Raw genomic sequence first — 12,364 nt, 5'->3', positions numbered from 1 at the left:
CAGGCCAAAGACTTCAATCTTGGTTCCATCAGACCAGAGCATCTTGTTTCTCATGGTCTGAGAGTCCTTTAGGTGCACTTTGGCAAACTCCAAGCGGGCTGTCATGAGCGTGTTATTGAGGGATGGCTTCCATCTGGCCACTACCATAAAGGCCTGATTGGTGGAGTGCTGCAGAGATGGGAGAACCTTGCAGAAGGACAACCATCTCCACAGAGAAACTCTCGAGCTCTGTCAGAGTGACCATCAGGTTCTTGATCACCTCCCTGACCAAGGCCCTTCTCTCCCGATTGCTGAGTTTGGCTGGGCGGCCAGCTCTAGGAAGAGTCTTGGTGGTTCCAAACTTCTCCCATTTTAAGAATAATGGAAGCCACTGTGTTCTTGGTGGACCTTCAATGCTGCAGACATTATTTGGTACCTTTCCCCAGATCTGTGACCCTTCCCTCGACAAAATCATGTCTCAGAGCTCTACAGACAATTCTTTCAACCTCATGGCTTGGTTTTTGCTCTGACATGCACTGTCAACTGTAGGACCTTATATAGACAGGTGTGTGCCTTTCCAAATCATGTCCAAACAACTGAATTTACCACAGCTGGACTCCAATAAAGTTGTAGAACCGTCTCAAGGATGATCAATGGAAACAGGATGCACCTGAGCTCAATTTTGAGTCTCATAGCAAAGGGTTAGAAAATAAAAAATTTTGCAAACATTTCTAAAAACCCGTTTTTGCTTTGTCATTTTGTGTTATTGTGTGTAGATCGAAGAGGATTTTTTTTCGTTGTTGTCAATTTTAGAATAAGGCTGTAATGTAACAAAAAAAAAGTGAAGGGGTCTGAATACTTTCTGAATTCACTGTAGCCAATTTGGACTTTGCAGCTGACCTATCGGAGGGGAAACGGCTCTGTTTTGCCTCCAGGACAAGAACCATGACAAGCGTCAACCTGCTATCTGAGGTTGAGAGGGGTCTGAAATATTGCATAGCTGGCTAGCCCACCTTAACTCAAAAGTTTTGAATGTGCTTAATCAGTTTGTATCAAATGTGTTCATATGTAGCAGTCTTAACCATTCGCACATCCTGTACTGGATCAATGTCACGGCTCTTCTATTTGAGGGTGGGGGGGATATAGTTTTGCAGGCACAGAGCAGGGTAGTTTTGTTTTACAATCCCCAGTGTTGTTTTGCCACGCTGAGAGCTCCAACTGAACAGAGGACCTAGCCGACAAGAAAAGGGCCGAAGGAAAAATACATGTTCTATTCATAGAAAGGTGGTCATAAAAAAAAAAAGCCTGACAGACTGAAAAGGGAGTTGGTTTGGATGAAAACAAGGCAGCGAGGGGGTGATGTTCTGTTTCAGTTCAGAGGGATTGGAGAGTAGGAACAGTCTAGGGAACAGTCTAGGGCCAAAGTGAGTTGGTTAGGACGAAAACAAGGCAGCGAGGGGGTGATGTTCTGTTTCAGTTCAGAGGGATTGGAGAGTAGGAACAGTCTGGGGAACAGTCTGGGGCCAAAGGGAGTTGTTAGGATGAAAACAAGGCAGCGAGGGGGTGACGTTCTGTTTCAGTTCAGAGGGATTGGAGAGTAGGAACAGTCTGGGGAACAGTCTGGGGAACAGTCTAGGACCAAAGTGAGTTGGTTAGGATGAAAACAAGGCAGCGAGGGGGTAGCGTTCTGTTTCAGTTCAGAGGGATTGGAGAGTAGGAACAGTCTAGGGCCAAAGGGAGTGTGAGCAGAGCACGTTGAGCTTCTGATACATACCTTTTAGGTCCAGGATGGGACTTGAGGGGTGCATTAGTTGGGGTTGGGCCTTGTGCTCTGCTCACGGCCTGGGCATACATTACTGTTCAAAAGTTTGGGGTCACAAAAAAAAAAGTGAGTTGGTTAGGACGAAAACAAGGCAGCGAGGGTGATGTTCTGTTTCAGTTCAAAGGGATTGGAGAGTAGGAACAGTCTGGGGAACAGTCTGGGGAACAGTCAAAGGGAATCTTCCAGAACTGTTGTAAATGTGGGCACGTCCATAACAAGTAAACCAAGGTGCCTCTGTCCTGGTTGCATCCCCAGCAGTCAGGAGAGTCCAGTAGAACCTGTGGATGGTTGTCAACGGAGATAGCCTTGACCGCAGCTCTCTTGCAACGGTCTTAGTGTCTTATTGGACCTCGGTATGTTTTGCCATTCCTCATCTGTGAAGGATATGTCCATATGGCTCCTGAGTGGCACAGTGGTCTAAGGCACTGCATCTCAGTGCTTGAGGCGTCACTACAGACACCCTGGTTCGATTCCAGGCTGTATCACAGCGGTCTAAGGCACTGCATCTCAGTGCTTGAGGCGTCACTACAGACACCCTGGTTCGATTCCAGGCTGTATCACAACTGGCTGTGATTGGGAGTCCCATAGGGCGGTGCACAATTAACCCAGTGTCGTCCGGGTTTGGCCGGGGTAGAGAAGTCATTGTAAATAATAATTTGTTCTTATCTGACTTGCCTAGTTAAATAAAGGTTAAATAAAGTATTTTCCCATGCAATCTGATTGGAGACTTAAGGTTGAGTAGAGTATATTATAATATGAGACCTTGTCTCTTTTCCCATAGTGCTCAATGATCTTCATAGGGATATCTGATGAAACGGGTGGTCCAGGGATATCTGATGAAATGGGTGGTCCAGGGATATCGGATGAAATGGGTGGTCCAGGGATATCTGATGAAACGGGTGGTCCAGGGATATCTGATGAAACGGGTGGTCCAGGGATATCTGATGAAACGGGTGGTCCAGGGATATCTGATGAAATGGGTGGTCCAGGCTCCAGGGATATCTGATGAAATGGGTGGTCCAGGCCACAGGGATATCAGATGAAATGGGTGGTCCAGGCCACAGGGATATCTGATGAAATGGGTGGTCCAGGCCCCAGGGATATCTAATGAAACGGGTGGTCCAGGCTCCAGGGATATCTGATGAAATGGGTGGTCCAGGCTCCAGGGATATCTGATGAAATGGGTGGTCCAGACCACAGGGATATCAGATGAAATGGGTGGTCCAGGCCACAGGGAGATCTGATGAAACGGGTGGTCCAGACCCCAGGGATATCTGATGAAATGGGTGGTCCAGACCCCAGGGATATCTGATGAAATGGGTGGTCCAGACCCCAGGGATATCTAATGAAACGGGTGGTCCAGACCCCAGGGATATCTAATGAAACGGGTGGTCCAGACCCCAGGGCATAGCGTGTGCCTTAGCTGTAGGTGTTTCCAGAAGCACAGTGTCTCTGTGTGGACCGTAACAGGGTTGAAGTTTTATCTTAAATCAGCCCAAAAAAAATCTGCCAATTTCCAAAAGTTCTGTGAAACAGTATCACTTGTAGATTTTGAAAGTAAAAAATCTAAAATCAAGATGTCAATTGTTTGTCTACATATGCAATGTAAAAAACAATGTAGATATTGGAGTAATCCTATGAGTTAGGGCCAACATCTCAAACCTATTTCTCCTCAGGAGACTGAAAAGATTTGGCATGGGTTCTCAGATCCTCAAAAGGTTTTACAGCTGCACCATCGAGAGCATCCTGACGGGTTGCATCACTGCCTGGTATGGCAACTGCTCGGCCTCCGACTGCTAGGCACTACGGAGGGTAGTGCGTACGGCCCAGTACATCACCGGGGGCCAAGCTTCGTGCCATCCAGGACCTCAATACCAGGCGGTGTCAGAGGAAGGCCCTAAAAATTGTCAAAGACTCCAGCCACCCAAGTCATAGACTTTTCTCTGTTCTCTCTGCTACAGCACCGGCAACCGGTACCGTTTGTCCAAGAGGCTTCAAAACAGCTTCTACCCTCAAGCCATAAGACTCCTGAACAGCTAATCAAATGGCTACCCAGACTATTTGTACCACCACCCCCCCCCCCCGCTGCTACTACTCTCTGTTATTATTTATGCATAGCCACTTCAATATCCCTATCTGCATGTACATAATTACCTAAATTACCTCGCTCCCGTGGCCCCTGCACATTGACTCATTGACACATTGACTGAACTGGTACCCCCTGTATAAAGCCCCGCTATTGTTATTTACTGCTGCTCTTTAATTATTCGTTTTTCTTAAAACTGCATTGTTGGTTAAGGGGCTTGTAAGTAAGCATTTCACTGTGAGGTCTACACCTGTTTCATTCAGCACATGTGACTAATAAAGTTATATTTGATTTGAACATCAGCTTACACATGTGACTAATAAAGTTATATTTGATTTGAACATCAGCTTACACACGTGACTAATAAAGTTATATTTGATTTGAACATCAGCTTACACATGTGACTAATAAAGTTATATTTGATTTGAACATCAGCTTACACATGTGACTAATAAAGTTGTTTGATTTGAACATCAGCTTACACATGTGACTAATAAAGTTATATTTGATTTGAACATCAGCTTGCACGTGACTAATAAAGTTATATTTGATTTGAACATCAGCTTACACATGTGACTAATAAAGTTATATTTGATTTGAACATCAGCTTACACATGTGACTAATAAAGTTATGTTTGATTTGAACATCAGCTTACACATGTGACTAATAAAGTTATATTTGATTTGAACATCAGCTTGCACGTGACTAATAAAGTTATATTTGATTTGAACATCAGCTTACACATGTGACTAATAAAGTTATATTTGATTTGAACATCAGCTTACACACGTGACTAATAAAGTTATATTTGATTTGAACATCAGCTTGCACATGTGACTAATAAAGTTATATTTGATTTGAACATCAGCTTGCACATGTGACTAATAAAGTTATATTTGATTTGAACATCAGCTTGCACATGTGACTAATAAAGTTATATTTGATTTGAACATCAGCTTGCACATGTGACTAATAAAGTTATATTTGATTTGAACATCAGCTTGCCAGCTGTTTGAATATGAAATCCTTCTGACAGAACAGTGTGTAGCACAGAAGGGTCTGAAAGCTGAGTTTTGAAGGTTTACAAAAGGAGTTCCCCAGGGCTCAATGTTGGGTCCGATCCTTTTTTACACTGTATATAAATGATATAGGGAAGACTGTTGACTGCAAATCTTCATCTGTATGCTGATGACACCATGATGCTGTTCAAAATCTACTTTTTCCAATTGAAACTTGTGCTTTTAATCCAAGCAAGAGTAAATGTATGGTTTTCTCTTCTGTGAAAGTAGACAGGTGGAGGTGGAGTCACGTTCAGATGTGAGGCCAGCAAATTGATAGTGTTACCTGTAAGCAACTTGGGATTTGTTTTCGATGAAAAGCTGCATTTTAAATGGCACATTTAATAACTTGACCAAGAAACTGAATTTGAAATTGGGTTTTTTATTTTAGGAACAAATCTTGTTTTTCAATGTCGGTCAAAAAGGATCTTATTCAAAGCACTTTTTTTTTGTAAACTCTGTGCTGCATTATGGTGATGCAGGCCTCACCAAGTAGGCCTCACCAAGTAGGCCTCACCAAGTAGGCCTACGTTAACTCTGAATACAGTGGATTATGGTGATGCAGGCCTCACCAGGTAGGCCTACGTTAACTCTGAATACAGTGCAGTATGGTGATATTGTCTTCATGGAGGCCTCACCAACTAGGCCTATGTTAACTCTGAATACAGTGCATTATGGTGATATTGTCTTCATGCAGGCCTCACCAACTAGGCCTATGTTAACTCTGAATACAGTGCATTATGGTGATATTGTCTTCATGGAGGCCTCACCAACTAGGCCTACGTTAACTCTGAATACAGTGCATTATGGTGATATTGTCTTCATGCAGGCCTCACCAACTAGGCCTATGTTAACTCTGAATACAGTGCATTATGGTGATATTGTCTTCATGCAGGCCTCACCAACTAGGCCTACGTTAACTCTGAATACAGTGCATTATGGTGATATTGTCTTCATGGAGGCCTCACCAACTAGGCCTATGTTAACTCTGAATACAGTGCATTATGGTGATATTGTCTTCATGGAGGCCTCACCAAGTAGGCTTACTTTAACTCTGAATACAGTGCATTATGGTGATATTGTCTTCATGGAGGCCTCACCAAGTAGGCCTACGTTAACTCTGAATACAGTGCATTATGGTGATATTGTCTTCATGGAGGCCTCACCAACTAGGCCTACGTTAACTCTGAATACAGTGCATTATGGTGATATTGTCTTCATGCAGGCCTCACCAAGTAGGCTTACTTTAACTCTGAATACAGTGCATTATGGGGATATTGTCTTCATGGAGGCCTCACCAACTAGGCCTACGTTAACTCTGAATACAGTGCATTATGGTGATATTGTCTTCATGGAGGCCTCACCAACTAGGCCTACGTTAACTCTGAATACAGTGCATTATGGTGATATTGTCTTCATGGAGGCCTCACCAAGTAGGCCTACGTTAACTCTGAATACAGTGCATTATGGTGATATTGTCTTCATGGAGGCCTCACCAACTAGGCCTATGTTAACTCTGAATACAGTGCATTATGGTGATATTGTCTTCATGGAGGCCTCACCAAGTAGGCTTACTTTAACTCTGAATACAGTGCATTATGGTGATATTGTCTTCATGGAGGCCTCACCAAGTAGGCCTACGTTAACTCTGAAAACAGTGCATTATGGTGATATTGTCTTCATGGAGGCCTCACCAACTAGGCCTATGTTAACTCTGAATACAGTGCATTATGGTGATATTGTCTTCATGGAGGCCTCACCAAGTAGGCTTACTTTAACTCTGAATACAGTGCATTATGGTGATATTGTCTTCATGGAGGCCTCACCAAGTAGGCCTACGTTAACTCTGAATACAGTGCATTATGGTGATATTGTCTTCATGGAGGCCTCACCAACTAGGCCTACGTTAACTCTGAATACAGTGCATTATGGTGATATTGTCTTCATGCAGGCCTCACCAAGTAGGCTTACTTTAACTCTGAATACAGTGCATTATGGTGATATTGTCTTCATGCAGGCCTCACCAAGTAGGCCTACTTTAACTCTGAATACAGTGCATTATGGTGATATTGTCTTCATGGAGGCCTCACCAACTAGGCCTACGTTAACTCTGAATACAGTGCATTATGGTCAGGGCCGGATTAATGCAGGGGTTTACTGGGGCTGAAACCCCTGGACCCAAAGTGGGGGCCCCAAGGTGGGGGCCCAAGAGGTAGCAAAACAAAATCCAGTCTATATTATGTACTGGCGTCTATGATTTCTTAATCTGGCCTTGACTATGGTGGTACAAGCATTTCGCTACACGCATTAACATCTGCTAACCATGTGTATGTGACCATTAACATCTGCTAACCATGTGTATGTGACCATTAACATCTGCTAACCATGTGTATGTGACCATTAACATCTGCTAACCATGTGTATGTGACCATTAACATCTGCTAACCATGTGTATGTGACCATTAACATCTGCTAACCATGTGTATGTGACCATTAACATCTGCTAACCATGTGTATGTGACCATTAACATCTGCTAACCATGTGTATGTGACCATTAACATCTGCTAACCATGTGTATGTGACCATTAACATCTGCTAACCATGTGTATGTGACCATTAACATCTGCTAACCATGTGTATGTGACCATTAACATCTGCTAACCATGTGTATGTGACCATTAACATCTGCTAACCATGTGTATGTGACCATTAACATCTGCTAACCATGTGTATGTGACCATTAACATCTGCTAACCATGTGTATGTGACCATTAACATCTGCTAACCATGTGTATGTGACCATTAACATCTGCTAACCATGTGTATGTGACCATTAACATCTGCTAACCATGTGTATGTGACCATTAACATCTGCTAACCATGTGTATGTGACCATTAACATCTGCTAACCATGTGTATGTGACCATTAACATCTGCTAACCATGTGTATGTGACCATTAACATCTGCTAACCATGTATATGTCACCAATAACATCTGCTAACCATTTGTATGTGACCATTAACATCTGCTAACCATGTGTATGTGACCATTAACATCTGCTAACCATGTGTATGTGACCATTAACATCTGCTAACCATGTATATGTGACCAATAACATCTGCTAACCATGTGTATGTGACCATTAACATCTGCTAACCATGTGTATGTGACCATTAACATCTGCTAACCATGTGTATGTGACCATTAACATCTGCTAACCATGTGTATGTGACCATTAACATCTGCTAACCATGTGTATGTGACCAATAACATCTGCTAACCATGTGTATGTGACCATTAACATCTGCTAACCATGTGTATGTGACCATTAACATCTGCTAACCATGTGTATGTGACCATTAACATCTGCTAACCATGTGTATGTGACCAATAACATCTGCTAACCATGTGTATGTGACCATTAACATCTGCTAACCATGTGTATGTGACCATTAACATCTGCTAACCATGTGTATGTGACCATTAACATCTGCTAACCATGTGTATGTGACCATTAACATCTGCTAACCCTGTGTATGTGACCAATAACATCTGTCAACCATGTGTATGTGACAAATAAGATTTGATTTGATTTATTACTGTTTTACGTTTCACAAAGTCGATCCTGCCCCTCCTGCTTTAAGATGTATCACCAATGCAAGATCACTCACCCATCTCACCTTGAGTTGTATGCCTTGGTGTAATGGACTGTTCCACCACTGGTAGCACTGATAGGACAAATCCCTGTGTCTCTCTTTGTTCCTTACTGACCAGATTAGTCACTCGTGCCCCTGTTCCTCAGGCTAGAACTGAGCTGTCCTTGTCTGTTCCTCAGGCTAGAACTGACCTGTCCTTGTCTGTTCCTCAGGCTGTCTGTCGGTTAAGAACAAATTCTTCTTTACAATGACGGCCTACCCCAAACCCTAACCCTACCCCAAACCCTAACCCGGACAATGCTGGGCTAATTGTGCGCCGCCCTATGGGACTCCCAATCACGGCCGGTTGTGATACAGCCTGGAATCGAACCAGGGTCGGTAGTAAGATCTCTAACGCTGAGATGCAGAGCCTTAGACTGCTGCGCCATTCGGGAGCCACACAAGTTTAACATTCAACTTCTGCTACCATTTCTGTCAAGCTGTCTTTGCATCCAGTTTGATGCATATGTTAGATAAATCCAATGTGCACCACACAGAACGCACTGCAACTGCCTCTGCAACGCGATGCTGCAAGGCAAACACAGCGTTCCCATTGGAAAGGAAAGCACTTCTGGTGGACCAAAACGCAATGACGCTGCCGCTGGGATCAAGGAGTGTGTCGATCATAATCCAAAAAGGTGTATTCCTTTTTAGAGCACAGCAATGTTCTAGAATATCGGACCGTTGTCTTTCATACTTTTCGAATTCTCAGCCGTAGCTCAAGCAGTTTCTTGAGTTGGTCCTAATGGAGCTGCGTTTGGTTGGGAATTGTGGGGAGATGACACGTTCACGCCTCGATTGTACCGACAGTGTTTTGCGTTTTGGTACACCAGAAGGACATTAATTTCCAATGGAATGCTGCGTTTGCCTTGCAGTGCGTTCTGTGTAGTGCATACATTGGATTTATCAAATATATGCGTCAAACTATGTGTAGATGGCTTGACAGAAATAGCAGTAGGTCAATGTTGAACTTCTGTTGCCCGTATATCTAGATTATGCTGCGTTCTATTTTGCGCCAAACACTCTCGGTGTGATCAAGGCGTCAGTCTGTGTCCCCCCCCCCCCTCACGGATGGTTGTCTCAGAACTGCATAGCTACGTCAACAATGGGAAACCAGATTATTTTAACCTGCAAAGTTAATTATCCTAACCTGCTACATAAACAGACAATCAGTCCCAATTTACCATCATGCTGCGTTCAAGACATCTGGGAACTTGGAAATCGCCAACCTCCAACTTTACTTTACTAATTTTATCTCTGACAGGGAAAATGTGTTTTTAACAGTCGTCCAGCTCAAGTCGGAATCCCTCTGACCTGAAGGTCATTTGAAATCAGGATTTGACCTCAGTTTTTTCTGAATTCCCAGTTGTCCTGAAACAACAATTGTTTATTAAATTGACAAGATTTTGAGTGACTGCTTTAACAATGGAAATCCATGATGGAATCCTCCATGATGGAAGGCAGGCTGGAGGAGGTGAGATCAGGTGGGACCGGTCTAGCCAAAGAGAGGGCAGATACACTGTGAACAACAGGCCATTGAGATAGATACAGGACTCATTCTTGTATCTGCCATTTTTTTTTAGCTCTTATCTCCATTTTAAAGTAGTACATTTTTCTTCTTCATTGGATTAAATTGCTCCCAACTCATATGAATCCCCACCCTACTTTAAAATGGTGAAACTGGATGCCCTTATGCTAAAACGGTTTATTCTCACGAGTTCTCTTATCTCTATGACAACAGGCCCAACTCAGATATAACAGGTGTGTAGTGCTGGAGGAGGTAGGTGCACTTCCTCATCTTTTTCAGTTTGATAATACACCGAAAATGTATTCAGATCCAAAATATATTATATTTAATTATCACAAATATTCCATGAACAACGATTGAATGACCAACCAAATAAATACGCAGGCTACAGCAGCCTACAGGTCTTCTGTCTGGTGGTGGCGAGAAAGACGATGAACGGCTCTGCGTCTCAACCAATAGCCAGTGTTGGCTAAATATCCCAAGCAGGGCTACAGAAACTTCCAGGATGGGTCAGGCTCATTGTGCTTTGCTGCGGCCACTCTAGGTTGGGTGTCCTCGGGAAGAACGGTTTAACTGTAACTAAGTGGTGACTTTTTAAACGTTCTGATTGGCCAAAGTTCTCAATTCTCTAAAATCAAATAAAATGCTATTGGTCACATACACATGGTTAGCAGATGTTATTGGTCACATACACATGGTCAGCAGATGTTATTGGTCACATACACATGGTTAGCAGATGTTATTGGTCACATACACATGGTTAGCAGATGTTATTGGTCAAATACACATGGTTAGCAGATGTTATTGGTCACATACACATGGTTAGCAGATGTTATTGGTTACATACACAGGGTTAGCAGATGTTATTGGTCACATACACATGGTTAGCAGATGTTATTGGTCACATACATATGGTCAGCAGATGTTATTGCGAGTGTAGCGAAATGGGCCTTTGCATTGCACACATGTAGCCTTACATTTCTACCTTGGTATGTCAGGGTGGGAAATGTGAATTGGGCCAAGTTCGAGGGTAATAATGCATTTAGGTTCTAGTTTATTGAGATGCGTGAATACACCACACCAAAATATGGATTTTATGGCTCTTTTTAAAACGAATTTCCTGCAATTCTACGTAGTAATGATTTATGTTCACTACTTAATCAATTGATTTGATGATTACGTCTATGCAAATAAATTAGATGATAATTAACCTCTGTGTTTTTCTTTTATTCAGTAATAGGGTATATTGTAACCATGTGTTCAAGCTAATCAAATCAAAATTGATTTCGCGCTGACCTTTTAGAACCACGAAGCACAAGGTGCATGAACAGTTGTCCTCGTCATGTCAGACCTTATGTTCCCCCGATGATGGAAGGTTTGGGAACCACCACTGTTATGGATAATAAGAGCCTGAACAGGCAGGAAGAAGAACTCTCTCCTTTTCTCTCCTCCTTCCTGCGTTAGTGATGGCAGAACAAAAACACAATCAAGTTACTCAATATTTTTTTGAACGATATATTGTATCGTTTTGACATTATCGAAATATATATATATTTTTTTTTTCGTGGAAACCTTTAAAAAATAACCCTTAACATCTGTTCTGCTCATCACTTATTAATACAAAGAAGATTATCACTTCTCACAAAGGTGCTCGTTCAGTAAAGTTAGATCAAAGCGGGAATCAATGTCTTGTAAAATCACAATGATTCATTAGTAGCCGATTTTACTTGACAAAACCAAATATAATAGCGTAGCGTAGTAGGGCAATAACATTACTGTTACACCAAACACACCACATTTCTATCGAGATTTTAGGATGGTGAAGCTGAAAAGTGGAAAAATATAAAAAATATTGCCCACACTCAAAAGAGCCACTGGGCCGGATATATATGCTTCGATTGAAACCAGAATACAAGAAAGGCTAACACTTAGTTAACACCATTTGCTGTAATTCGCTCACGAAACAGTCATTCAAGAAGGTAGAAATCCATATTCCCGTGAAAACTGATTGAGATCAATCAAACGATTGGCATGCAGATGCCGTTTCACCGGTAAAAACCTGAAGAATTACGATTCACGATTGACAGTGATGACGGCCTATTCGTTTTAATTAGGTATGTCTAACTTGGTGTTTGAGGGTATTAACAATAAAAACATGTTATTGATACAATATGTGTGGGCCTGGTCAGACGT

Source organism: Oncorhynchus kisutch, unplaced genomic scaffold (genome assembly GCF_002021735.2).
Source record: "Oncorhynchus kisutch isolate 150728-3 unplaced genomic scaffold, Okis_V2 scaffold932, whole genome shotgun sequence".
NCBI lineage: Eukaryota > Metazoa > Chordata > Actinopteri > Salmoniformes > Salmonidae > Oncorhynchus > Oncorhynchus kisutch.
The sequence above is the reverse complement of the archived record's forward strand: the minus strand, read 5'-3'. Positions refer to the sequence as shown.